We start from the raw sequence: 27464 nt of genomic DNA, 5'->3' as shown, positions 1-27464 counted from the left end.
TAGCTTCAGCTGCATTGGAATGGCTGCTCCTTGAATAACAACTATGACAATGAGCTTGGCAAGAGTGAAGGGACAGCTTGACTTTGTTTTACACATAACAACAACAACAGAAAGAGAGTCCAGGCTTTGCACTCGCAGTTACCCTTAATCATACAGTAAGCTCTTAGACCAGTGTTTTTCAACCTTGGGGTCGGGACCCACGTGGGGTTGCCTGGAATTCAAATGGGGTCACCTGAAATAATAATAATAAAATAAACTTACTAATAAAAAATATATGGTGAGTTGAGAGAGACAATCACAATACATAAAAAACATGACAAACTGTGAAGCTGAAACTGAAGCACTGTGGTACTGTTGATCTTTCAAATGGTCATTGTGGTCGGTTTAAAATGCTGCAGCTCTTTCATAACCCATAGTTTGAGTTATTGTTTGTTCAGTATTAACTGTCAGCCTTGTAAATACAAGCTGGACTGACTGTACATATCCTGACCAAGGAAAATAAAATTCTCACTTTGTGCAGTAACCTACACCTGGCTTTTCTGCCTCCGTCCATAATAATATACATTGTATAGACTAAATGTCATCTAAAATTAATGTTTATTTGCAACATAGTATAGCAAACTCCTACATGATCAAAAACAAATTAATTCCAACAAAAAAAAAAAGTCTCCGTTTTGAATGTCTGGGGTCGCCAGAAATTTGTGATGTTAAAATGGGGTCACAAGCCAAAAAAGTTTGGGAACCACTGTCTTAGACCTTTTGCGGCTCCACACTGAAACATGTCTTAGTAGCTGAACAGCATTGGTCGAAAAGGCCGATTTATTATCATCCTCTGGTGATGACTTGTTGCTATGGTTACTTTGCTATCTTATTCTAAACTTGACCCAGTGTGAGGGCTTAAGTGATTCATTAGGGCTTTTAAAATCTTAGCCAGTCGTACGTCAGCTACAGAGGCGGACGTTATATTGTCTGCATGATTTTCCATTAATAAATCAGGAGATCCTGGAAATGAAGAGCCCTACTGTCTGTGAAATATCCGGTCTGGATGAACCAAATATCCAGATGCATAGTAGTCTGTAATATTGTAGGCCGCAGTCAACACTATAATCATGTGAAAGAAGAAAAAAAAAACTTCAATAGCCACTGGCTTTGCCTGCCCTGACAGCAAACGAGGAAAGAGAGCAATGGACTATAAGAGTCAATTATGTGACAGTGATGTCATGGTACTACTGCCTCTGATGAAGGCCATATGTCTTGAGAGGTTACCCCGGTGTTCTCTCTGCCCTGCATCTTCATATTAGTATCTAGAATATCTGATTGAGAGTGATTTGAAGTACAGGTGACACATACAAATCATCACAAATTATCAGGAACAAGTTATCACTAGGATTATTGCAAAACACCACTTCAACGCAGGAAGACGGTAAATTATACATCTGGCAGCATGATTTTATTGCCTTGTTTTGACAGATAACAAGTAAATTACCATCTTGGGTCTGAATCCATGAAGGGAATGCATCCGGAATCTGACCATTCAACACGTTTTAGGGGTTTTGAGGTACGTTCGGATTGGCCCGATTATCGTGAGTAACCCAGTGGAAATTCTTAAAAGCACACATACTCACACACACAGGCTGTTATGGTTTTACAAGATGATAGATGAAGCTGAGAGCAGAAAGTCACATTCTTAAATGTAATGCGGTTGAGTCGGTCGCTGTGTTCCCAGATCAATAGCTCACTGACACTTATCTAATTCATGATTTGCTGCTTTATTACAAGCCTCATCTGAAGCTGGAGGTCACAGGGGAGACATGGACTCCCACATTGCTACACGCACAATTCAATGCTGTGTGCTTTATATGTTTGCATTTTCACTCTATTACTCTAGCTGGCTCTATCTGACACTTTATTAAACTGAGTGGGAGGTTGAGTAATGAGGCTTAACATATAATCCAGGCCTCCCTTTCTTATCTTTGCTTGTTCTCTTCTTGGTTTTCACTCTCACTCTGTCCTCCCACCTTGGCCCACTCCAAGAAAAAGTCTTTTTTTTATCTTCAGTACTCCCTTTTCAGTATAAACCACATTGCATTCCACATAGCAGTAAGTGAGATGCTCCTGATCTCTATTGGGCCCCTTACTGGTGGGCCACTTCATGCTGGAGTTTTGTAATCTTCTGTGGTACATTGATACAAGTGAAGGATTACATTTTAAATTTTGTGTTCAGATTAAAAGTTCTGCAGTAGTTTATGTCTTTAGCAGGAGGATATTTGCCCGATTTAGCATTCGAAGTGTAATAGAGCGCTAAAGGTGTCTCAGATGGATATTAATTCTACTGCAAAGAAAAAGGCATTTCATCAGCATTCAGTGTCTGAACAAAACCACAGCACCACCAAAAGGTGATTTCTAATCATGTTACTGAGAAGAGACAATTCAAATACCTATATTTTTATTTGATAGTTACACAGGAATATCAGAGTTCAAATCAGCTGGGATTCACAGTATCTGTGGTGCATTTATGTGTCATGTTTTCACCCTTAATCAGGAACTGTATAAACCATTTTCTGAAGTAAATGTGTATATGCATGGGCATAAGGCATCATTATACATGATTATACATCATTTTCTCACAACACTGGTCCAGTGGAGACACATCCCCTGCTCCTTTTGTTTTAAGCTGTGCTCTATATATATATATATATATATATATATATATATATATATATATATATATATATGTATATGTGTGTGTATATATGTATATATATATATATATATATATATATATATATATATATATGTATATGTGTGTGTGTGTGTGTGTGTGTACAGAAATAAAACAGTCAAACATAAAAAGAGAAACAGCATATTAAAAGGGCTTAGTGCAAAGTACATAGTAAAATCTGTAATATATATTATATTATATTATATTAAAAAATTGGCTTAACCTATTAAGACCCAAACATCCATCTACTGATCTAAAGTGTTTAATACCTGCTGATCCACTAATCCTATCAACACATGTAAATAATTGGTGTAAAATGCAGTTTGTCATCTTTTCATGGTCATCAGATATGACCCATTTGGATGTTCAGAGGCTCCTTAGTGAACGTGGAAACACTGTCATCTTCTACAACATGGATTCACCAGTGAAACCATGGAGTTGGATCAATGACAATGGATGGAAATGCCTGGTTTATGTTCAGTTAATGATATATTTTACTGAAAAGGTAACTGTTTCTGCAGTTTCCTCTGTTTTTGATATAATAACTCTCAACTTTATCTGAGCTTTTACAAACATCTTCATGATCAGTAAATTAAATACAGGAAAATACCCAATTTAACTGATAAAATACAGAGGATAATATTCTAAATAAATGGTGATAAATCACTTAAGAAAGGTTAGATATAGCGAAAGTTTCAGTTGGGAGCTGACATAAAAGTAACTCTGGGTCTTTATGAGTTAAACCAGACATTGGATATCTGACTTATCTTAAAGTTTGACAGTAACACTGGTCTACAACTTTTAGAAAATATCTGCCTCACACATTGAATGTGGTAAATGACATATTTTAATAAGATGAGCTGGAAAACAAATGACAAAAACACTGTTTAGCTGAAGTTTTCAATGTATATGATAAAGTGTTATTACACATTATTGGTTTATGTATATTTATACAATAGGTTTATAACTCTTCCTCTAGAAAGAACCTGTAAAGTGAATAATGTACAGACAGTGTTTTGAAGTAGATCTAGTAGCTATGAGATAAACATTCCCTTTGAGTAATACCCATATTCTCATTAATTCTCAGAATTTCCCATATTGACCCTGGTCTGTATCTTGGAAACTATAGCCAACCAGCATTTTTGGCTTATTTTTTCTTTATTATTGACTCAAACTAAATTCAAAGTAAAGTTTCACTACTTTTATTCTGGAGGCATTTTACTTGTAGACCAGTGTAACCAGTGTTGAGTACATTTGTGAGAAAAGTATACAAATGTAGTGAGGTGCCCTGATGAAATACTTAGTGATTCTTTAACAATTCCTAAGTAACCTTCTGCAGACCAAGCTATGACTGCCATGGTCTGAAGAAGGAAATCTTTCCCAGGTGTGGGAATACAAATGACAATTCAAATTAGTCATCCATACACAGTTTAAAGTAATTTCAGCAGATACCTGATTGATCTGTAAAACAAAGCAAACACAAAAGAGAAGAGAAAAAGAGAAAAGAAATGCTATTGCAACTCATTGCTGTTTTAATGCAGCCAGTGGTTGCATTTTCTAAATCAAATCTTAAATCAGCCCTGAATATATTTATCTTAAGTGTACTGTGGTGGCATATGTTTTCCAAGTGTTGCAGTACTTGGACAGGATAAGAAAACAATTGACAAAGATGTGTGCAAGATGACCTCAGATAGATTAGTACATTGCATTATTCTCTTTCGTGCTGAGTGGTCCTGTGGTGTTCCAGGAAAGACGAGCCTGTCTGGGAGCTGTTGTACTGTTGACTCAAAGCCACAGAGGCTCCCCTTTCTTCCATCTGCATCCCTCCATCTTTCCCCCGCCTTCATTCCAGCCCTCCCCACCTCCAGCTCTGCCTTCCATTCCTCCTTTTGCATTCATCCCTGCCTTTTTGAATCCTTCCTTCCGTCACGGCCTTCATGGCTGCTTCCCATCTTCCCCCTTTGTCTCGGTGCACACTCCAAACGCACCAGCCTGGGGTGAGTGGCTGCTTCTTATTCCATGTCAGAGCGATCCCAACTGGGCCACAGCCTAATGAATCATTTCCTCCAAGATACGGTGAGAAAATCACTTTCAGAGTTTGGAGCGAGCAGTAGATGCTGCATGAAGCTAATATGCCCTCTTCTCTCTTCTCCTGACTGTGGTGGAGCCAGGCACAGTTTGTATACACGTGTGCATGCAGCCAGTCACACACGCACACAATTCGAGGCGGAGAGGGGTTGATGTTGTGTGCCTCTTGTTGTATTCTTTATTTTACATGCAGCTACTTAGGCCCCAAAAAGCCACAAACTTGATTAAAATGGTTTTGGCCAAATGAACATATGGATATCAGATGTTGTGCCCTCTGTCATGTTGCACTGTCTTTTACTTTCCACGAAAACAAACTCAGGCATGTACGTAATCGTCAAAACACTCTGCCACTCATCATATACATGTATACCTTCATGCAAGCATACCGTTTTTAAAAAAAATCCACTTCGGCCCCTTAAACCTGACATACACAGCCTGCTCTTTGTCACGTACCATCTCCCTCTGGGTTTCTGGACCTCCCTGCTGCTCAAGCTGTGTGACTTGGCAGTACATACCGTTGCACAGAGTACAGCACCCAGGAGGTCATCGAGTGTGTGTGTGTGTGTGTGTGTGTGTGTGTATAGGAGAGAAACATTCAGCAGAAGATGTGAATGCAGTGTACAGTATAGAGTTTGTGTTCAAATGAGGGTGAGTGCGTTCGTGTGTGTGGCGTGTTTGTGTTTTTTGTACTGCATGCTAAGCACCATTAAACAGGTGGCTCCATATCGCTCTGCAACCAGACCTTGATCTCTCCTCTGAGAAAACACTCCTACATTCTGCTAGCTTCTCAGATTTTAATGCAGTATGCAGATTCTTTACTTATTAAAACTTTATTTAAATCTCAAAAAAGAGAGCAGCTGTTTCATCAAGCAAAAGTAAAATAAAAAAAACAACATAAAATAATGACACAATTCAATAAAAAAACATCCTGTATGTACAGTAGTTGCGGAATATTCCAAGCATATGCAGCACAGAAGCTATTAAAGCTTAAAAGTACCAGCACAGCAATATAAAGCAGTAATTATGGGCAGAAAGTTGTATTTATAATGTCATAAAAGTACTGTTTCTGTCATGCATCATTAGATCATTAATACTGAAGCATGTTACTGTTGGAGGTTTTGAACACCTTTACATTCAGTTTTATAAACAGGGATATCAGCTAAATCTGAAGGCTCATCATATGATTAGAAACAGAAGAAAGAGGATAAAGCAAACTTGTGATACACAAATGTGTTTTCAGTTTTTGGATTTTTTCCTCTAATCACTGTTTTTCATTGAGACATTGAGACGCTGGATGATTCAAACATTTATGGAAATGAAACAAAGTGAGAGGTTTAGATGGAAAAATGACTATTCGTTGGAGACGTGTGAAATGTGAGGTACCAGAGAGCAAAAATGTTGGAACTGTCTGGTTAATTGAAAAAAAAAAAAAAATATTTTAAGCTATCAGAGGGAGCAACCAACAAATGAACACTATATCACCCACTGACAGCTGCTCAAAATAACAGTGTATCTCAAGGGTGGGCAATTAATTTTCTTATGGGGCCACATGAGAAACTTTGACAATTATTAAGGGCCGAATCAATGCACTTGCAGCTCTGCTCAATATACAGTATATCTCTGTAAAAACAGTAAATGAAACAATACAATGACACAATGAAAATGTGGAGCACAGAATATAACTATTTAATGAATATTCATAAAAGCATTTCCAAAAATGTGCAAAACCAGCTCCATGTTAACTTTACATTAAAAACCATAAATGCAGCTGTGTTTGTTTGCATATCTCAGTTCCTTTTCTGACTTCACTGAAGAAATACTTAGAAGTCCATGTCTTGGTAAAATCTTTGCATTCTTAATCAAACTTTCTTTCTTTTTTTGGCGTTAGCTGACATCTTAATCAGCTAAAACTGACCAACAAACCAATAAGCTTTATTATAACCATAAGCTTTATGCTGAGTACGGAAAGTATGTGCGAAAAAATGCTAATTTAGTGGATCCTACAAAATAAAAGCTGTGCCATTGCATTGTTTGCATCTATTACCATGACATATATTTGCATTGACTTTTAATATGCCAGTGACCTCATGGTCAGGGTCAGCTATCGGGCCGCATGTGGCCCACGGGCCTTACTTTCCCCAGGTCTGGTGTATCTTATAGCCTTCATAGAGGTTACTTTGTAAGCCAATAGTTTACATTATACCGCTAGATTAGCTCTGTTTTTAGTCTGAAACCAGTTATAGTAAAACCATAAATCACCTTTGTTTTCCATATGGTTTGTGTGGTCAGTAGCTACACTACAGATCTTTCATTCATTTATTTTCTGAACCACTTCATCTTCACTAGGGTCACAGGATCGCTGGAGCCTATCCCAGCTACTTATGGGTGAAGGCGGGGTACACCCTGGACATGTCGCCAGTTCAGTCACTCTTACATTCATACCTACAGGGTGGGGAAGCAAAATTTACAATGAACATTTAGTTGTTTTTTCTCAGCAGGCACTACGTCAGTTGTTTTGAAACCAAACATATATTGATGTCATAATCATACCTAACACTATTATCCATACCTTTTCAGAAACTTTTGCCCATATGAGTAATCAGGAAAGCAAATGTCACAGTGTGTGATTTGCTGAATGCACTCGTCACACCAAAGGAGATTTCAAAAATAGTTGGAGTGTCCATAAAGACTGTTTATAATGTAAAGAAGAGAATGACTATGAGCAAAACTATTACGAGAAAGTCTGGAAGATACCATTAAAGAAGAATGGGAGAAGTTGTCACCCGAATATTTGAGGAACACTTGCGCAAGTTTCAGGAAGCGTGTGAAGGCAGTTATTGAGAAAGAAGGAGGACACATAGAATAAAAACATTTTCTATATGGAAATTTTCTTGTGGCAAATAAATTCTCATGACTTTCAATAAACTAATTGGTCATACACTGTCTTTCAATCCCTGCCTCAAAATATTGTAAATTTTGCTTCCCAACCCTGTATGGGCAATTTAGATTAACCAATTAACTTATCAGTGCATGTCTTTGGATGGTGGGTGGAAGCCAGAATAGGGGAGAATATGCAAACTCCGCACAGAAAGGTCCCCATCGACTGGTGGTGGAATCAGACCCAGGACCTTCTTGCTGTCAGACACGAGTGCTATCCACTGCACCGCTATGTCTAGTGGTGAAAACAACAACAGTGCTTCTAGCTTTTATTACTGTCACCTTCTTTGACTCTAAAAGTTGTCTCTTGGCGATTCTCATCCCTTCTTGACACTTTCGGATACTTTGGTCAAAGGCCCCGTGATGTTAGTTTTCTTCACCATGGGAATCCGGCAGAGTGACTCACTACTCCCTCTAGAGGTCACATAAATCATACCATGCCGTGGATAGGAATATGTCACTATAATCCAATACAGTGACATCTTTGGCATAACTTCAGCACTCTTTTGTTCTAAACACTGTAATGATACTTTAAGGTCATACTTGAAGATTTTAAAGTAGAAATACGACATATATATTAATGTGTTGTTTTTTGTTATTATTTGTAACTGTTAGATGAAAGTACCTTGAAATTGTACTTTCCATTGCTATCTGTACTACAATATTCTTATAGTGTGTTTTATATTGTGTGCTCATATTGCACTTATACTGTTTTCTTTTAGTATATCTGAGTAAGTTTGCACCTTCTTAGCCGAGAAACTACCAGTCTAAATTTTGAAATGTGTACACATAATGACAATAAACATTCTTGAACCTTGAATGGCTTTTGTCTGGCCTCGTCCCACCCACTCACTATACACTTAATTTCAAACTCCCATGGCTTCCCCTTTGTCCCTTTGGCTGTTTATGTTGGCAGCTCGCCCAGATTAGTACACATTTCATCTCATCACGGTCATTTGAAAGGACTATTTTCCATCATGCATGTTCATTGTTGCCCTGAAGCTCCACTCCCACCCCCATCTCCATGTACCACTCCATTAAAACAGGGGTCTCTGGCAGCTGGGCAAAGGAATGATCCAGAAAAAGAACATGCCACATGGAAAACTTTATCTGCTTCCTCCCAGCACTTATCTAAAAGAGATGTCACAAGCCTATCCAAAAATTGGGCAATAGTTGCTGCTCTCCTTTCCACATCACTTGTATGAAGATACGGAACTGTGTTGTTGCTTCAAAACACTCTTAAAAACAAAAGCTAATGTTAGATAATTATGTCAGATATTTTCATCCTAAACTATTTGACCACAGTAGATGTCATGCAGTGGTTACCGGCGGTCTCCAAGGGATTTCATATTTCAGTCCAAACACAAAGAAAATGTCAGCTAAAGCCCTACTGGTTTTCTTGCCAAGTTCTTGAAAATGCTGCGTATTTCTTCCTTGGGCTCCCCCTTCTTATATTACCAAGGTGAAGGCCTGCCAAAAAGGAATATACCTCGATATTTCTTCTTTCCTTTACCGTTCCTTTAAAGAGTTACTTCCTTGTCCAGTTCCACAAATCCCTGGAAACTCTGTCGACTATTTTGGCTGCACAGATTGTTACATTGGTATCAAGCTCCTCTGCTATTTAGCTACGTCTCGTGATAAATGTCCATGGCCTTTATGGAATTCCATCAGTCTAGCTCAGTCATTTCCTCATTATGAGTGTACCGTTTTCCGTATGTGTTGCAGTTGGCATGCTTAGCAACAAGCTCTACTTACATCCAAATAGCTCTCAGAAAAATTAACACTCCGTGCACTAAACAAATGTCAGCCACAGCATGAATGAATACGATTCCTGGAAATGTGTTGCGCTAAGGCTCTCTTTCAGTGTGCGCTCTCTTCTTTTTTTATCTTTTTGTTCTTCGTTCAACCCTTTTTGGTAAATTTTTGTAGAAAACAAGTTGCATTTAAACCTTGCAGATGTCAGAAGAGCTCCAACTGTCGCATTGGTTTAGTATTCGCTCCTTCACGCCCTGATTATTATTCATGAAAGATGAGGAGGTAACAAGGTTGAGTCACACAGAGACTTTGGCTTTCTCTCTGGGCTGCTCTCCTGTACTTTTTCACTTCTCTTTAACCACAAATGTGCTCTAAGTAGGCTGAATTGACACAAATGTAAATACTGGACTGTAGGAGAAAATAAACAAACTGTGACAATACTTCCCCTGAAAACTACAGCCCTGTTTTTAAAATAGTTTTAATCGTTTTTGTTGAGTCTGTTCTTGTTGCTATATTGTCAACAGTTGCAGTTACCATAGGCATCATTTCAACTGTGTGTGCAAAGTTTGAAAAGTAAGTTATTAGACTTTCTTACGCAACACACTAATTAGCCTGTTCTCTTTAAAATAGATTTGTGCATTACAAAATATGATAGAGTGTTTCATAAAAGCAAAAATCATCGAATCAGGCCTGGTTTTAAATAAGGGATAATGGCTAACATCACTGTCATGCTATTAAAACCACTGTGTGACCACACAAGCTCAATGAGTAGGGTCATGGTCATCCACAAGTCACCGCAGTCATTAGGAAAACAGATGCATTATGGGCTAAATACTAGGGTAGTGAGTAGTAGTGATTAACATATGTAGCTCTGGAGTATGCTGATTAAGTTGCAAGGTTTATATCTAAGTTTCTGCATTCAATTTTATTGTTATTGAAATGATAAAAAATAGAAAAAGGTGTTTTTAGCTTGTAAACCTGCCTGATCTCCCCCAAATGAAACTGGCACGCATTACCAAGAGCTATTTTTGATTAAGAAATGCCTGGAGCTACACCAACATCATCTTAAGTTCATTTAATTTTACATCAGTGAATATCCACACTGGGGAGGTTTCTTTAGCACGCAGTCCTGACATTGACCTCCCTTTAGTAGAAAAATGCTGTTTTGGCAGTGGTCAGTAATTCTGTCATCTTTTATCATCTCAGATCTTTGACCTTAGAAAACACTGCATGAACCCTGAGGTTAGGACTCACAGTATATTTTTTTATTTTCAGATTTAATTGCAAAAGGAGGGTTTTGTTATTTATTAATTTTCTTATTTTCATGTCCCTAGCCATTCAACATGAATCAGTGCAACATAAATTCATAACAGACAAGGATCGTGACCGTAAAGTTAACATGAACTCATTAATATGATGATTCTGCATCAATTCTGGGGTTAAGAGGAATCAATGCATGTCATTTCATTTGTCAAGTAGAAATAAAACGGAATAAAAGGACAAAAAAAATTATGAAAAACAATACTAAAATAATCATTTGAACAATATTTACGTATTGCTGTAATGGGTTACTACTTTTACTATTTTTATGATGCTTTATGATGTACCCTTTATGCCACTTTTATTGGTATTGGTAATTCAGCTTCTCTTTTAAGTTATTATTAAAGTTAATAATTCCCACTGTAATTCTATACTTGTCTGTATTATTTCTCTTTTCCCAATTTTTCATTATTTTATGGCTAATTGGTGACGTCATTGCTTTGACTGTCAAAGTGCTTTGTAAACCGCTGTTTTTAAAGTGCTACATAAATAATGATTATTATTATTATTTAAGCAGTAGTATGTTTCTTAGTTTCTCCATATTCTTCAACTTGTTTTGCGTGTAGTCCGCCTGTTAAGATGAATTGGATATTACTGAGCAGCGCACTGTTTTTCCTGTTAAATCACCTGACGTGCTTCGTATTCCCACTCAAAGTCAACACGCTGGACCGGCATCGGTACTACCTTTTACGACTCGTCATAAATCAGCCCGTGATGTACTGCATGTTAAATTCTTCCCTTGCAGCATGTTATGAAATGAGGAGTAGGTGTGATGTCAGCTCTGGGCCATATGAAATGGGTGCCATGGGATGTGAGTGATGGAATTCTGTTTTTCTTTTTTCTTTTCTTTTTTTTTTTATGTTGCTGAGTGTGTAGTGAGGAGTGTTTTCTCAGCTGGTCAGCTCAGGAGGATGGAGGCAACACTCAAACGTCCATATGTTTGCGCTGGACCTAAAATACAGATGTATCCATTACGTCAAATTGGTCTGCAAGAATATCAGTGATTCACCACAAGTGCAAAGACAGATGTCAAATATGTATGCATTCATGTAACCTTGTAAAGATTTGCTTTAGAATTTTCCCTGTCTACATGGAACTTATCAGATATGTAACATACATGCTCTTAGGTCTTTATAGGAGAAAGTTACTCACCGGTTCAAATACACGATGTTGAACTAATTATAGATCCGATTTGGATAAAAAAAGGCAGAAGCAGTAAATGTCAGAGTTTTCCCTTCCAGTAAAAATTGTAATACTAATAAAAGACTCCTTTTTTTTGTCCTGGTGATAATCAAAATCTCACCAAGAACAGAAATAATATAAAAACACTGAAAAATTTAAGTTTCTTGAACTCAAGGATTAGAGGTTTGGAATGAAGTTAAAATTAGCCATGAGTTAAATTTAGGGTAAGGATTACTGTGGAGCATTGCATTGTTGCAACTAGTGTCTGTGATTACACGCATGACTTATGATGTCCCCGCAACAAGGTCTGTGTGTGCAAGTCCACCTGTCCCCATGCCAATATTTTTTTTTTTACTTAAAAATAATCCTTTTTTTATGTGCTGGATTGGACTAGTCTCTTTTCAAATATGGCCAAGCTCAGATGCTCTACAGCCCATGTAATACCCAATTTCCAACCAAACAACAATAAACGCAAAATGATCTGTTCCAGTGTGTACATAGTAACCTGTCTCAAAGAACACACATTGCTTCTCAAACTGGCAGTCTCCTATCTGCATAATTTTCTCGGGTAAAGTAAATTTTTCTCAGAATCAGAGGGAAAAAAGAGGGCAAAGCAGAGTGTAGCTGTTGGCTGCAGCCTCTGGCAGCTCTCAGACCACTGTGATTCACAGGGACTTGTGTTGCTGAGACAGGATGGAGAAGGTGGGAGGGAGCGAAGGCGAGAGAAAGCAGAATGTCTTATTTTTGCTGGCAGAGGAGAGAAGCGCTACCTTGGAGGCAGTTCTCTGCAGAGGCCTATACATCTTGGTTCCTGGCAGCTGAGCCAGCAGGGGGTGGGAGTGTGCGTGGGAGGAGTAAAAGGGAGAGGGAAGCAGGGTCTGAAGGGGGGGGGGGGGTTTGCATGATGAGGGGCCTATGCTCCTAGGGAGTCAGCCAAAGTCCAGGCCTCGCTTAATGGGTTCTCCTCTGCTAAGTGATCCCAGTTTGGAGAATTGGAGCAGACACCCTGACTCCTGTCTTCCCTGCTCTGCCCACTGCGATGGGACCTGGCATGTGCACAGTGGTGGGAAGGATGAGGGGTTGTGGATGCTTATCTGACTTCTGGTGGGCTCTGGTCACAAGAAAGACACTGATTGACAAAACCAAATCCACCTGTTTGCGTGTGCAGCAATCTGAGTCACTGACTGTCATTCATTCCAGAGCTCCCCTTTCTCTGAGTCACTGGAGTTACACACCTCCTTAAACTGCACTTGCTCCCTGGGTAGATATGCTTCTTCTTTGGATGCATCCTCACCAAGCCGTTTAAACACTGTCCTTGCGTCTTGTCAGGTGCTGATTTAGATATGACACTTTAGAGAACACATTTTGAAGCAGGTTTGATCATAACTTTTGTGGAAACTCTTTCTACTCTTAGTCAACAAACTTTAGAACTCCTGTGTAAACGTCCTTGGGTGTAAGGTTTCCCGCTGTCCTATTCTTTTCCGTTTTGTGATTCACACAGCGAGACCTCCAGGGTAATGAGAGGAAAATCATAATTAACTCTTCATTATGTTATTATGATTTTGAATTAAGTAATTTATCTTCATCTAAAGAGGTCAGGATTGAATCTTACTGAAGCGATTTTACTGGGTAAAAGTTTGGGCAAGTGGGTACAATTTGCACGAACATGTAATTGTATTTGAAAGCTGAGCTGCAGCCCCATGTGAGGGGTCCTACCACCACTATGGTTCAGACTGAGGTAGCTCACTGCAGATGTATTAACTCCTTCCATGCCTAACCTGAATTATGTAATCACTAAGAGCTACTGTAGTGTTTTGTATAATAAATCATTCTGAAAAGTTATGATAATATTTTATTGCTTATACTGTAAACATGAAAGCTATAATAATAATGTTGAAAGCATACTACAACTCAGCCTCTTTTAAGAGCTTTGCTTGGGATTGTTATGGGGGTAATCAAGTTGAGTGAGCTCAACCCAGTATTTCCAAGTATGGCAGGCAAAGAGGAGAGCTGCGTGCTCAGTGGCATGCACCTGAATATCTCCCTTGCACTCTGTCTGAGGGTCTGGCACAGGCACTGCTGTCTTACATAATGCTATGAGATCATCCAGCAAAGATTTAATGCTGTAATACTTATTTGTTGTCATCAATCGCATTGAATGTCTTTACACAGCAGCTTTCTCCGAGTATTCATTTTTGGTGAGCTGGAGATGATGCATTGGTATGCAGAAAATCCCCCTGCTTTTGTAAATCTAAAGTATTGCCAACCTATGACATTGACATTGAGATGAAATTTTCTCTGGAATATTCAGTGAATACAAAGCCACCGTGTAAACAATCTGAACATGATCGGCTTCTGTGTCCTCTCTGTTTTTCCCCCTGTGGGATCAAGCGTGTCTTCTGGTACTTGACGTAGAAAGGCACCATCGGCCAAGTCCTCTAATGCCGGCAGGCTGAGTAAACGGTGTCTCCGGAACCTCATGTTAGACCCAGCATTTCCATAAGCACCCTTCATCCCCACTGTGTTATTCTTTATGATCCACAACCTCCGCTACAGCTCAACCGATCTTCCGGGACCTCTTTCTGTCCCTAGGAGCCCCCTTGCACCCACTCTGATGCCTGTTTGTACAGAGCTCTACACAAGGGTCTGCAGGACATGTCCTTACATCAAACCAGCTGATAACTAATGTAATTAAAAACTCTTAGGCGTCCTGCAGACATCTGTTTTCTAGGTCCTGGGGGATGCATGCTATAGTCAAAGTAAAGTGCATGTGTGTCGATAAAAAATGTGTCTTTAAGCATTAACCCTTTAACAACGGCAATCTCTCTGGTGCTGCATTTTGCATTTTATAGTATTCGGAAATTCAGCATCAGAAAGCTAAGATCCTGAGCTTTCCGGCACTATGTAACACTTTACGGCAGCAATGTTGGACTCTATAACAAGTAGAAAAGAAGACTTCCACACAGGCTAAAAAACACCTGGAAATAACAAAAAATATGTAGTCATAATATGGATACTGAATGTTCAAGATGAAAGAACATGTTTTAGCAGATGTAAAATAGTTGAAAGTTTATTTTTGCAAACTCCAAAAGTTTTGTTATGGATATTTACAGTTGTTTCTGATATAAATATGCTAAAAACCTCAAGTCTGTTTCTTTCTTTTTTACGAAAACATGCTGTTTTAAGCAATTATTATTTATAATAATGATAATTAATGGCCAGATGTTGAAAGTTAAATTCTTCCTGAAAACAAAGGTGCAAAAGAATTGGTTGAATAGACATTTTCTGACACTTTTATTGCAAAGAAAACACAAAGACACCAAGGCAGCCTGTTATAATGGCAGTCTTCTTGTTAACGATTAACTGATTATTACAAGCAAGTAGGTTTGCATTCAGTGTTTTCTTTTTATCAGTCAAAGTGAAACCCCTTCAAAATACACACGACAGACTCTTGGAAACAGTCTTTTTAGAATACAAGGAACTGGAATACAACATCTTACAGTGTCAACAAGCCTACATATTCCAAGCATAGACTGTTCCAAGTCTGAGCAGAGTGGTCAGCTCTAGCAAACCGTTCTTCTCTCAGTAACTAGGGAAATTCTGACAGGCAATCAGAGCCCACTACAAAAGGAGAATGCAAAAACAACTGAAAACGAATCCCTACGAACACAAATAGCTTTTTGCTAAATTGTTTTGGTCTGGCTGTAAGCATTGCCAAGAAGAGAGCTTGAAGTGGGATGGCGTGAAAGCGAGGGATTGAAGGAGAGGGGTTCTACAGCGGCAAAGAGTTGAATTATGGGTAGCATGTGACATCTTTTTGTTGGGGAGATATTTCATACCCAAAAATACATCAGCCAGAGTATCAAATATAGCAACCATAAAACTGAGGCGAGTTATGACAGATCGCAGAGTATTTAGTCTTTCTTCATTCACCATTGTTCGTCGTGAACAATGACGATTACACAATGACAATTTGTCTCAACTCTTCTGTTTTCGTCTCTCAAACAGTGGACATGAAAGACCACATCGTGATTGGCCTTGATGTTCATAGTAGTAATATGCTGGTCTCTTATTCTTGCCAGTCATTATAAAATATTACATATTCATTGTGGATTCAGATGATTACTTTAGCTGTATGGTGCCAAGCCCACTCTTGGATTGACTAAGGCTCATACTTTTACTTTGAATTAACCATTTGTTGTCTGTCATATACTCATGACTAAAAGTATGCAAACACTTTTGGCTTCATCTTTTTACATTTTCCCTCATGGGCTGTTTATAGCAATAAATTTGATAGGATATTTTAGTTTCTGTTAAGTAGAAAATTTACACTACAACATACAATTACAAAGAAGAAAATGTTCTTCCAACTTGTGGTTATAATTTTTGGGACGTTCTTGCCTTTTTCCACATGAACACCTCTGGGATGACTTGGAGTGTTCAGTCTCTAACTTGCTAATGTTTGCTAATGTTTTTGTGGTTAAATAGGAGCATTTTCCTGAGCCAGGCTCCAAAATCTTGTGGAAAACCTACACAGTGTTTGAAAGTTAGTGGCAGTATAATGCATATGTAAATGGATTTCTAAGCTTCAAATAGTAGATATAATAAAAGCAGTCGAAAATGTAAATTGCTGCCTTTCAATCAGTAAATGTTGGTTATTTCAGTTGTGGCTTCCTGTTATAATCATTTTCTGGATTAAAGAAAAGATGCTGAATAGCAACAAAGAAAGGCTTGCTGGCTGGGCTAATTTGATGATGATCTGTCATGCATGCTAAAGACGATGAGTCTTGCCAAGAAGACAGGGTTTAAATTTGTCTGCCATGTACCGCGCCTTTCTTGCATTCTTTATCAGCAAAGCAGAGAACATGATATAAATGTCTGTCCAAAATAAATGTGTTCCTGTATCAAATAGCATTAAAATATATTCAGGTTGCAATGCACATACAGTATATGTACACTATAGTATATTTACAGTTATACACTCAAGTATATAATTAATCAAACTCTCCTTTTGATATTGTTTAAAGTAGCACTTATCTGCAAGTCTTCTAGTTATCTTTAAGACTCTCCCACTCAGGCATGGGATATCACTCTGTCGAGCGTTTCCAACGTTCTCATGTTACTTAAAAAATACACAGAGGAATAATCTGATTTATTTCCTCCCTTCTAAAAACAAATCAGATATGTCTGCTTCTCAGAGACACTTCTATGTGCCTCTCAAAGAAGTTCCAGTCTCGGTTGCACAAGAGTGGTGCCAGTGGTTGATTATCGTCTGAGCAGTCAGCACTATCTCTAACGCGGAACAAAATTGATGGCCTCTTGAAGGTGCTGGACCTACAGGAAAGCACCAGATCCTCACTCCCCAAAGGTCCGCCAGGGCTGATTTATCACAAGATAAATGAGATCAGGAGTTATTTGTAAGAGACATACTATAGTAATCTGATTTTGCTTTCTAGGTTTGGCAAGTAAATAGAGAGTTTTTGTGCTTGCTTGAGTAAAACATTGCCAGGTCCTGTTTTTCTTAATAGAATGTAAGAAAGTACAGCTGTTTAGACAGAGACAATAAAACTTGTGAAAGTGAATTGTTGTCATGTAGGGGGTGTAGACTGTTTCTCCATCACTGTAGAATGCTCACTCATTCTTGTTTCACAGCCCTTTATGAACATCACATCACACTTCTTACAGAGGAAGTCAATGTTGCTATTTGACCTAAATTGTAGGAGACAGGGCTGCTCATTTTCCATATCGAATAAAATTGACCACTTAAACACGGTTAGTGTGAGTGACCGTGTCAGACCATGATGTGAACTCCCATCTGTGAACAAAAACCACATGCTAGCCTTCACGCCGACCAACATGGATCACATCCTCCCAATTAATTCTTTGTTATATGGAAAGAAAACGTGGCAAATGGAACTGCACATTGTGTTATTTTGTATCAAAGGTTTTCTCCTTGCCATTGCTCCAAAACAGAATCCTAGCGGCGGACAAAACAACAAGCACTACCCGTCCCACCCAATAATAATGAGTTTGGTAATTGTTTATTGAAAGGGGTCACTTTGCATGTCTTTATGATACTTGCGTGAGGGTATATTCCAAACTATGAAGTGAGGGGTCACTAAGCTTAGAAATGTGCTAAAAAACAGACTGTCCATAGCAAGACTCAAAAGTGGCATGACTGTATTATAATGTCAACTGGAACAATATTACAGGTCCTGCTCAGTGTTTATGTCTATGACATAATTCCACAGGGGGGTTTCAAGACAGAGGAAACATTTTTTGAGCTAACCAGTGAAACACAACACAAAAACTCTGGAATACATTACACTGCACGAGAATGCAAATTACAACTCTTTCCATGTTTCTTTTTTTTTTTTTTGACATAAAGTTCTTTGTCCATTGCAAACTGCTCTGCTGACAGGGATGACAGTCCTTTATGGCAAAGAGCATCTGTTTATGAAGGGATCAGGATTGTTAAATTGTCAGTAACTGTCATTTTTTCTTTTGGCTTCAAATTACTACAAGTAAATTTCTGGGATATTAAATATGCTACTGTAAAAATAGAAGGTTAGTGCAGAGTGTTTCTTGACCTCTGAGTGATTGTGGTTGTATGAACTTGTTGGAAATGTCACCTTTGTCTTGTGTGTTCTCTGGGAAAAAGTTGATTCATAGCTACTTTGCATGAGCTTCCATTTTTCCCACAAGCTATTTGTTCTTGTTATTCAAAGAAAAATGTTTACTGGGCTACTTACTTACATTTTTTTTTTTTCAAGAGAATGATTAATGATGCACTTTGATGCTTGATGCTTTGGGTCAGAACTAGGAACACACAAATTACAGCCATATTATTTGTCTGTAACATTTTGGATTTAGAGTGTAGCTGTGGTCAGTTTGTTGGTGTTGAGGGCGGTGTTGTAGGAAAGACTTGCTGAAGGAACCCCGCCAATACTAAGACACAATGTTCCACTGTATTTCAGCAGATGATGGCAGCAGACAGGAGGAGAGATGCTTCTGGAGAATTGCATTTGTCTGCTACTCTCCGATTGCATGTTGTAATTCTACCTCGCTGTGTGTCATTTAGGAGATAGTGCAGATTACACGTCAGACTACACGCAAAAGAGAAGGGTTTGAGCTGAGTGCTGAGCTGAAAACAGTGTGGGAGGTCACTCTGCAGCTCTGTGTACGTGCAGAATGTGAATAACCTCAGTGCTCAAAAACTGTCTGCCTGTACACATTTTGTTTTCCTTTAAGGAGTGAAACTCAGCAGCTTGAGGGGTAGTGGGCTATGTGGGGCCAACAGTGAGTGACTTGGGTTAAAAGGGAGTCTTTGAGCTGGACGGACTTCATGGATGTTTTGGGAAGCAGTTATGGAAACAGGGGAGGTCAGGCAGACCATTCCTCCCTTTAAGGTCCTAGCGGTGTCAGAGCAAAGAGACCAAGGGGGGGTGGAGGGGTTAGGGGGGGTAGGGGGGGTAAGAGAGGCGGTAATAGTACAGAATGTCTTCTGGTTGCTCTGTGGTAAAACTGTGAAAACAAGCGTCCTTCAGAGTTCATTCAAAGTGCTGCTTCTGCACGTACGCAGGTAGACTGGGGAGCTCAGGACCGCTCAATAAGACGAGGTCCCACAGGGCAAGTAACGGATGAGAAAGACAAGAGTGGGGATGTGAATGAGCAAGTACTTACTCTAACTTAAACCAATATTTATGTTCCATAGCAAGGCTGTTGGTTTTGGTTTTTCTAAAATTTTCCCAAGGTACAGTGAAAAATTTAGAGTATTTTGCACATGACTCAATTAGAAGCAAATTCTACAGAAGGTTTGTTCAGCGTTTGTCAAAAAAAAAAAAAAAAGATGAAAATGTCACAGTTGTCACTATAAGATTTGTGACACTGACAGAAAAATGGGAACACCCCATGAAAACTATGGAAAACTTGATTCCTATGACAGAAACTAACAAACACAGGTGGCTTGTGGCAAAATTTGTCATGACTGACGTCTGGAAATTGTTTCATTGCTCTCTATGTTTTCAGAAAATGAGACAGAAATCATATTAAGGCAAATTACTTTTGCTGTTATAGCCTGTTTAATAATAAAAGTATAATCAAAATGCACTTAAGGAAAATAGATGTACATGAATTAACTGGTCTGATATGCATATGTCTGTACTGTTTGCTGACAAATACAGTGAGTGCCACTTTGTATTAGTGTTTGATAGAGCCACTTATGGATTTCACACCATTTATTAGTTATGATGTCATCTTAAGGGTCAAAAAGTTTCACTGTGTGTGGAAATGAAATCTAATACAGTCATTGCTGAGTCTAAATGTGTTCCTAGGATCAGCCCAAAGCACAGAGCAATCTACCTTTAATATTGATGAGAGAAGCTTGTGTGTTGCCTGTACTCATGTACGGAGTCACTGCTTGCTTGTTAGCTGTAAAGAACAAGAGCATGCATTGCCCGTAACCCACATTAATCTTTCACAACAACACTGAAACCAGACATCTTAATCTATTATTGTCTCTTCAACCTTCCTGACCTCTGTGATTCTTCTTTGGACATGCTGCTCTTACCAGTACAACTCAAACACTCAGATATAAGTCATTAAAAATTTTTTATTTCACAATATGTATTTTTTTGTATTTTGATGATTGTACATTTTGTTACACTGCAGAGTACACAGGGTTATCTTTAGGGGTCATGTTCATAATGAATACAATATATTCTATATATATTTATACATCTGGTTTTGTTTTACAAATCATGTTGTACAATGATGTATAAGAAATAAGTATTAAATTAGTAATAATCAGTTGTTAACAGAATACATTAATATCATGATTTAACAGTACAAGAATACCAACAATGTATTGCACATTACATTTTAATGGATGGTAAAATATGAAAATGCATGCAAAGGTAAATCTGTCTGGATGAATAATTGCTCAGAGGATTAGGTTGAGAACAAATAGTTGGCACTTAATTTCTTCCCATCAGAAAAAAAAAAAAACTTGTGAAATCTATTCAAGTCCTCTAAATTATACAATAATTTAGGGCAACTTTGCAAAATACCCTCATATAAACAGCAATACATACTTAAAGTTCATTATGAATTGTGGTTTTTGGTTGCCACACTAAAGCTTTCATTACTTTGCTTTCCATCGTTTACATGATGCAGCACAACCAGAGGATGTATATTTAGGTTTTCTCTGTTACAGACAGTGCTGTCACTGCTGAATTCAGATGCAATTCACATGCTTTCTAAAGGTATTTACAGGGTACTTTATTTATATACATGACCTGGAACTGAGTACAGTATTATCTTTGGTCACATTTTTAAATGTCAGCAGTAAAAAGAAAGCTTATTATTTGGTCAGTGAAGCACAAGTTTAGAATATAAACATTTTCTGTGATTGAAGGCATAAATATTTGATTTTATAACACATACCTTATACTTTATCTGTGTTATTTTGCAGGACAATAAAAAACTTTTCATTGGTTTTTAACTAACTCTCCTCTGAGTTTGGCACAGATCTTATAATCTAAAGGCTTCAGTGTTAATCCATAGGAACAGTCCAAAGACAGGTCCTGGGTGGGGCATTTCTCAAAGGTACACTGGTGTAGTAGAATTGCAAAGAACAAAAATATCTCCACTTTAGCAATCTGGTCCCCAATGCATCTTCTCTTCCCTGCTGAGAAGATCATAACACTGTTGGTGATATCCTTGTCAAGGGAACCATTTTCATCCAGGAAGCGTGAAGGGTTAAAGATATGGGGTTCTTTCCACTTCAGAGGGTCATGATTAATGGACCATTGATTGATAAAGACCACAGTGTCTTTGGGGATAAATTGTCCTTCAATAGTGACATCTGAGGTTGTGGAATGGGGGATGGTAACAGGGACAAAGCTGGTGAAACGCATTGTTTCATAGATGAACGCATCCAGATAGGGCAGGTGACCTCTGTCCTCAACTGAAGGTAACCTGCTTCGACCCACCACCTTATCAACAAGTTCATGCAGTTTGGTTTGAATATCAGGATGCTTAGCCAGCAGAAGGAGGATCCAGTGAAGTGCAGTGGAGACTGTGTCCAGACCTGCTCCAATCAGATCTGACACCGTTCCCTCTGTGTGGTCAGTGGTCAGACCGTTGTCACTATCAGCTTTGTCAATAACACCAATAATGGCATCACTCATATCTCGTGTTACCTCTGGATCAAAAGTCTCTCTGTGCTCCTCCACCTTGTTCCGAACAAACATAAAGAAGTCTCGGTTCAGGTCTTTAAAGTTTTTAAAAATGCTGCGGACCGGGTTAGGGAAAGACTGAAGCCATGGCATCACATCCACTAAACTACCAGCCCCTACTGTCTGTCCAAACTTATCTACATTCTGTAACAAGGCTCTAAACTCAACATCATCATGTCCATAACGCTTTCCAAAGCACAAGGCACAAATCACATTAGCTGCAGCTACTGTCAGCTCATGAGCCGGGTTGAAGTACTGGCCCTCAGTACTGTGTTTAAGGAAAATCTCAACTAGCTCTGTGGCTTCAGCCACAATTTGTTGCTCAAAGGCTTTTTTGGTCTGGCTGTTGGCAGATGAGAATGCTCTGATCGTTGACTGAGCAATTTTCCTGTGCATCTTCCACTGTTTGCTGTAATTGGTGAAAGTCATACTTTTCCCCCCTGAGACAGATTGAAAAGAGATGAAGTTGGGTCTGCCTGCAAACTCAGTGCTGTGCTGTATCAGAGCCTGACGTATCGCCTTGTCTCCATTCAAAACCACAATATCGCTGCAGCCCAGTCGTATCTGGTACACATTGCCATATTTCTTGGCTAGCTTGGCAAAGGTGATGTGAGGCATTTGACCCAGCTGCATGGCGTTGCCCACCACAGGCCAGGCGAAGGGTCCAGGCAGTCTTCTCTTGAGTCTGAGGTTCCTGACCCATATATAGGCTTCTAGACAGAAGAGGAACACAAAAGTGGCAACCAGAGCAGGCTGAACCTGTCCACTCCACTCTCTGATGATGCTGCTGCCCTTCAAACCAAATTCAGTGTCCACTTGAGCCATTGCGTTATCCTGGAATTTTTTTTTCATTCACAAAATACAGAAAAAAAGGACTCCAAGCAAAACTTGCATGCCACCTCACCTCTCCTCCACAGAGGATATACTGAGAAAGGATTGATCAGGTTGGGTGTTTAGAAGTGGTGCAGCATGTCTTCCAATGACCACTTAAGAAGAATGCAGATCCAACCCTTACACTTCGCTTATATGTATCTCTATGGTGGGAGGGGTCAGCGACTCAGGTTTTTTACTATCTCTCCCCTCCCATTTTGACCACAGTCTGCAGACCTTAGTCCTATTTCTACTTAGGCCTCCTTCCAGTCACATCCCTTGTAGGATATTGGAGAAAGGAGAGCAGCTACTTTCTAGGCCCTGCTGCCAGAATCTACAAATCCATAGATGTATTGTTAAAGAGTAACAGAAATTATTATGACACTTTTAAAAGATAATGTATAGTTCCTGGCCTGGAATTTGCATGTACTTGACAACAATCTGCAGTTGAAGGGTTTTTTCCTCTGGTGTTAGATGACTTCAAATAAAATCCATTTGCTGTTTGCACTTTCCTTGGCTATTTTAAACAGGACTTGGATTCTGTTATTTACAGCCAAGCTGTTAATTATAACCATACAGGAAAAAGGCTCTGGGATATCACCATGAAAGTTGTGGGTTTCAGATCCAAACACTGAACAGATACAAATGGTACAATTTAATATGCTCCATAAAAAATATATGCAGCGTTACTGTTGGCATAATAGCCCTTTAAATACTGGTCACTGAGATAATGGAGTTCTTGGGTTGTGGTTGCATCAAAATAGATTTTTATCAGAATTCAAAACAGACAACTATAAGAGAAACCTTAAATCTGCTTATGTGGGTGCTTATGCAACAATGTGATTAACTTAAAAACAAGTCAGTCAGTTTAGGTTTTGAAGATATTCATCCACAACTCAAGTAATGTGTAAGTTTATAGTTTTATAACTATGAGTAATGACAGATATCTAAACAAAAGAGGGACCAAATTACACATTATTGGCACATATCTGATGGTGCCAACGTGGATTTCATATGAAATAAGAAAGGTTTAGTATTGAAAGAGACATTTATGACCAGTTTTATTACATTTTCATAAGATTCAGTTTAATGTAATAAGATTAATGAGGACACAGACACTAATATTACCACTGACCATTGACAGCGTACTTTATTCATTTCAGATATAGCTTATTTTTCAACTTCTCAATCATATAAAGACAATACATTAATAACAAAATATTCTTCATGATGTACACAAACATTCAAGGCCTACAGAGGAAACTTTATTGCCTTGACAGAAACAGAAAAACAATCCTTGGACATTATAGCATCACTTCCTGAATATTGAGACTTTAAGAAAGTGTGTTATGACATACATGTAGCTTTGAAAATGTTGCTTTGTAAACAATCATTGATAAGAATGCCTGATGAGTGAAAAAACATGATGCTTCACACCAGCGTTCTGTGATTTTTTTGGCCTTGTGTATTTGGCATGGGGTAGCTGCAGTGTTTGTACAGTAAAACTAAACCCTGTGTACAAAAAAAGAGTTTATGAAGTGTTCATGGTGTCTCATTCTTTGAAGTGAGGCGGATGTTCCTTGATGAAAGACTTCCTCTCGATTTCCCAGCTTCACAAACATACTAGCATTATGCTCCCCTTTGACCAATATACCTTTACAAAATATGTCTTCATATGCTTCGAGTACAGTAGATAGTGAAATACATAAAACATTTAATTATACCTGAAATATGGAATTATAGAAAAATATTTTGTAACTGCTTTATGTGACAAAGGTTAAATATATTTCTACATATTACATTTGAGAACAATATTTCATCAAGTGATTGCATAACATTCACAAGCATTTCATATACAGTTACATTAGTTTAAGTTGACATTTAAAAGATGTAGCTAATTCCTGCATGCACCTGATCTGTACATGCGCAATAGTGGATGTAAAACAAGTACACGATACAGACTTCAACAACTTTGTACAAAATCCTATCAAGTATATTGTGAAGTAGAGATTGAATACATTTACAATGACCCCAACAGTCCTTGAGCTTTATACTTTAATTTGTAGTTGTACGGATACATACTTGAAATCATATTCTCAGTCCTGCATCAACAATAATGCAAATATGGATCATGTTAAGATATTAATTAAATATCACCATTAAATATGAACATACAACAATAGGATTTAGTGCAGGTATGTCGATACTCACTGTTAAATGTCATGTATGGGAAAGTGTCTGGTCTTTGCTGGCCTTGAGTCACAGTACTGGAACATGCTGTTCATGCTGGGGAAACTACGCCAAGCAGCTTTCCCCTGAGCTTGGCAGTAACACAGAATCGGAGGGGCTTCAGTGTAAGCCCATAGGAGCAATCAAGACTGATGTGCTCAGAAGGGTTATTCTCAAAGCTACACTGATGCAGCAAAATTGCTATAAATAAAAATGCCTCCACCTTGGCGATCTGGTTGCCGATGCACCTCCTTTTACCTGTTGAAAAGATCATCACATTGTTGGTTATGTCTTTATCGAGATCCCCGTTTTCATCCAGGAAGCGTGTGGGGTCAAAAATGTGAGGGTCTTTCCACTTCAGTGGGTCATGGTTGACAGACCACTGATTGATAAAGACCACAGTGTCTTTGGGGATGTGGAGACCTTCAATAGTGACATCTGAGGTCGTGGAGTGAGGGATTGTGACAGGAACAAAGCTGGTGAAGCGCATGGTCTCATAAATGAAGGCGTCCAGGTAGGCTAAACTGCGTCTGTCCTCAGTTGATGGCAGTCTGTCCGGGCCGACTACTTTGTCTATGAGGTTGTGTAGCTTGGCTTGGACGTCTGGGTATTTGACTAGGAGGAGAAGCATCCACTGCATGAGAGTTGATACTGTGTCTTGACCTGCTCCAATTAGATCTGTGACTGTTGCTTCAACAAACTCTTTGGTCAGTCCACTGTCATTTTCGTGCTCAATCACATTTATGATGGCATCACTCATGTCCCTTGTCACATCAGGATTGTAGGACTCTCTGTGTTGTCCCACTTTGTCTTTCACAAAGGTAAAAAACTCCTCATTGAGGTTTTTGAAGTTTTCATAGACACTGCGCACTGGGTTAGGAAAGGACTGGAGCCAGGGCATGACATCTACCAAACTACCTGCACCTACTGTCTCCCCAAACTTCTCCACCCTTTTAAGCAGGGTCCTGAACTCCAGGTCCTCATGTCCATATCGCCTCCCAAAGCAGAGAGCGCACATCACGTTTGCAGCAGCTACTGTTAATTCATGTGCAGCTTCAAAATACCGTCCATCAGTGCTGTGGCGCAAAATGATCTGCACCAGCTCCATGGCCTCAGCTGTAACATGTTGCTCAAAGGCTTTTTTGGTCTGACTGTTTGCAGAGGAAAAGGCTCTGAGGCTGGATTGGGCAATTTTCCTGTGTGCTTTCCACTGTTTGCTGTAATTAGTAAATGTCATACTCCTGCCTCCAGAGATCATCTGGAAAGAGACAAAGTTGGGTCTGCCTGCAAACTCAGTACTGTGCTGTATCAGAGCCTGACGTATCGCCTTGTCTCCATTCAGAACCACAATATCGCTGCAGCCCAGTCGTATCTGGTACACATTGCCATATTTCTTGGCTAGCTTGGCAAAGGTGATGTGAGGCATTTGACCCAGCTGCATGGCGTTGCCCACCACAGGCCAGGCGAAGGGTCCAGGCAGTCTTCTTTTGAGTCTGAGGTTCCTGACCCATATACAGGCTTCTAGACAGAAGAGGAACACAAAAGTGGCAACCAGAGCAGGCTGGACCTGTCCGCTCCACTCTCTGATGATGCTGCTGCCCTTCAAACCAAATTCAGTGTCCAGCACCATGGTGATAAATGCTCACACTTGATCCACAAAAAAGAGAAAATGTCTTCACTTTTCAGCAGTCTGTCGGTTTGATTTTTGTGGAGAAAAAAATTAATAAAGCTCTTGTAGATCCATATCAGGTGAGAAAAATATTTCTTATGTGTTAATCAAATGCCAGTGTTGTCATTATTTTTTTTTTTTTAAAGTCTGAATAAAAACTGTAAACAATAGAGAGTTTGGATAAGTTTCGGTCCTTGTCTTTTCATCAAGATTTAAGGCTTAAGTGCCTGCTTTTTGCTTCACTACAGCGTCTTATATGTTTAGCAGTTGTGGGCAGGGCTCAGGATAACTTTCATACTCCTCCCATTGTGGTAGCCCTGCAGACCCCTCTATATTATCTCTCTGCTGTCGGTCGGTGTTGGAGGCGCGCACTTGCGAGCGTTGTGGGACACCGTGAGCGTGCAGCGTGAACGACTGACATCCACTCCACAGAAAGACTCAGCAACTCGTGAAC

General features: G+C 39.1%; 2 pseudogenes; both read right to left on the bottom strand.

Annotated features, from left to right (window-relative positions):
* Window positions 1-20641: 20641 nt before the first annotated feature.
* LOC115414179 (cytochrome P450 1B1 pseudogene) lies at window positions 20642-23216 on the bottom strand (annotated as a pseudogene).
* A 1020-nt stretch (window positions 23217-24236) lies between these two features.
* Window positions 24237-27220, bottom strand: LOC115414180 (cytochrome P450 1B1 pseudogene; annotated as a pseudogene).
* Between the last annotated feature and the right edge of the window lie 244 nt (window positions 27221-27464).

The sequence above is a fragment of the Sphaeramia orbicularis genome, chromosome 22 (genome assembly GCF_902148855.1).
Source record: "Sphaeramia orbicularis chromosome 22, fSphaOr1.1, whole genome shotgun sequence".
Classification (NCBI taxonomy): Eukaryota; Metazoa; Chordata; class Actinopteri; order Kurtiformes; family Apogonidae; genus Sphaeramia; species Sphaeramia orbicularis.
The sequence above is the reverse complement of the archived record's forward strand: the minus strand, read 5'-3'. Positions and strand labels throughout refer to the sequence as shown.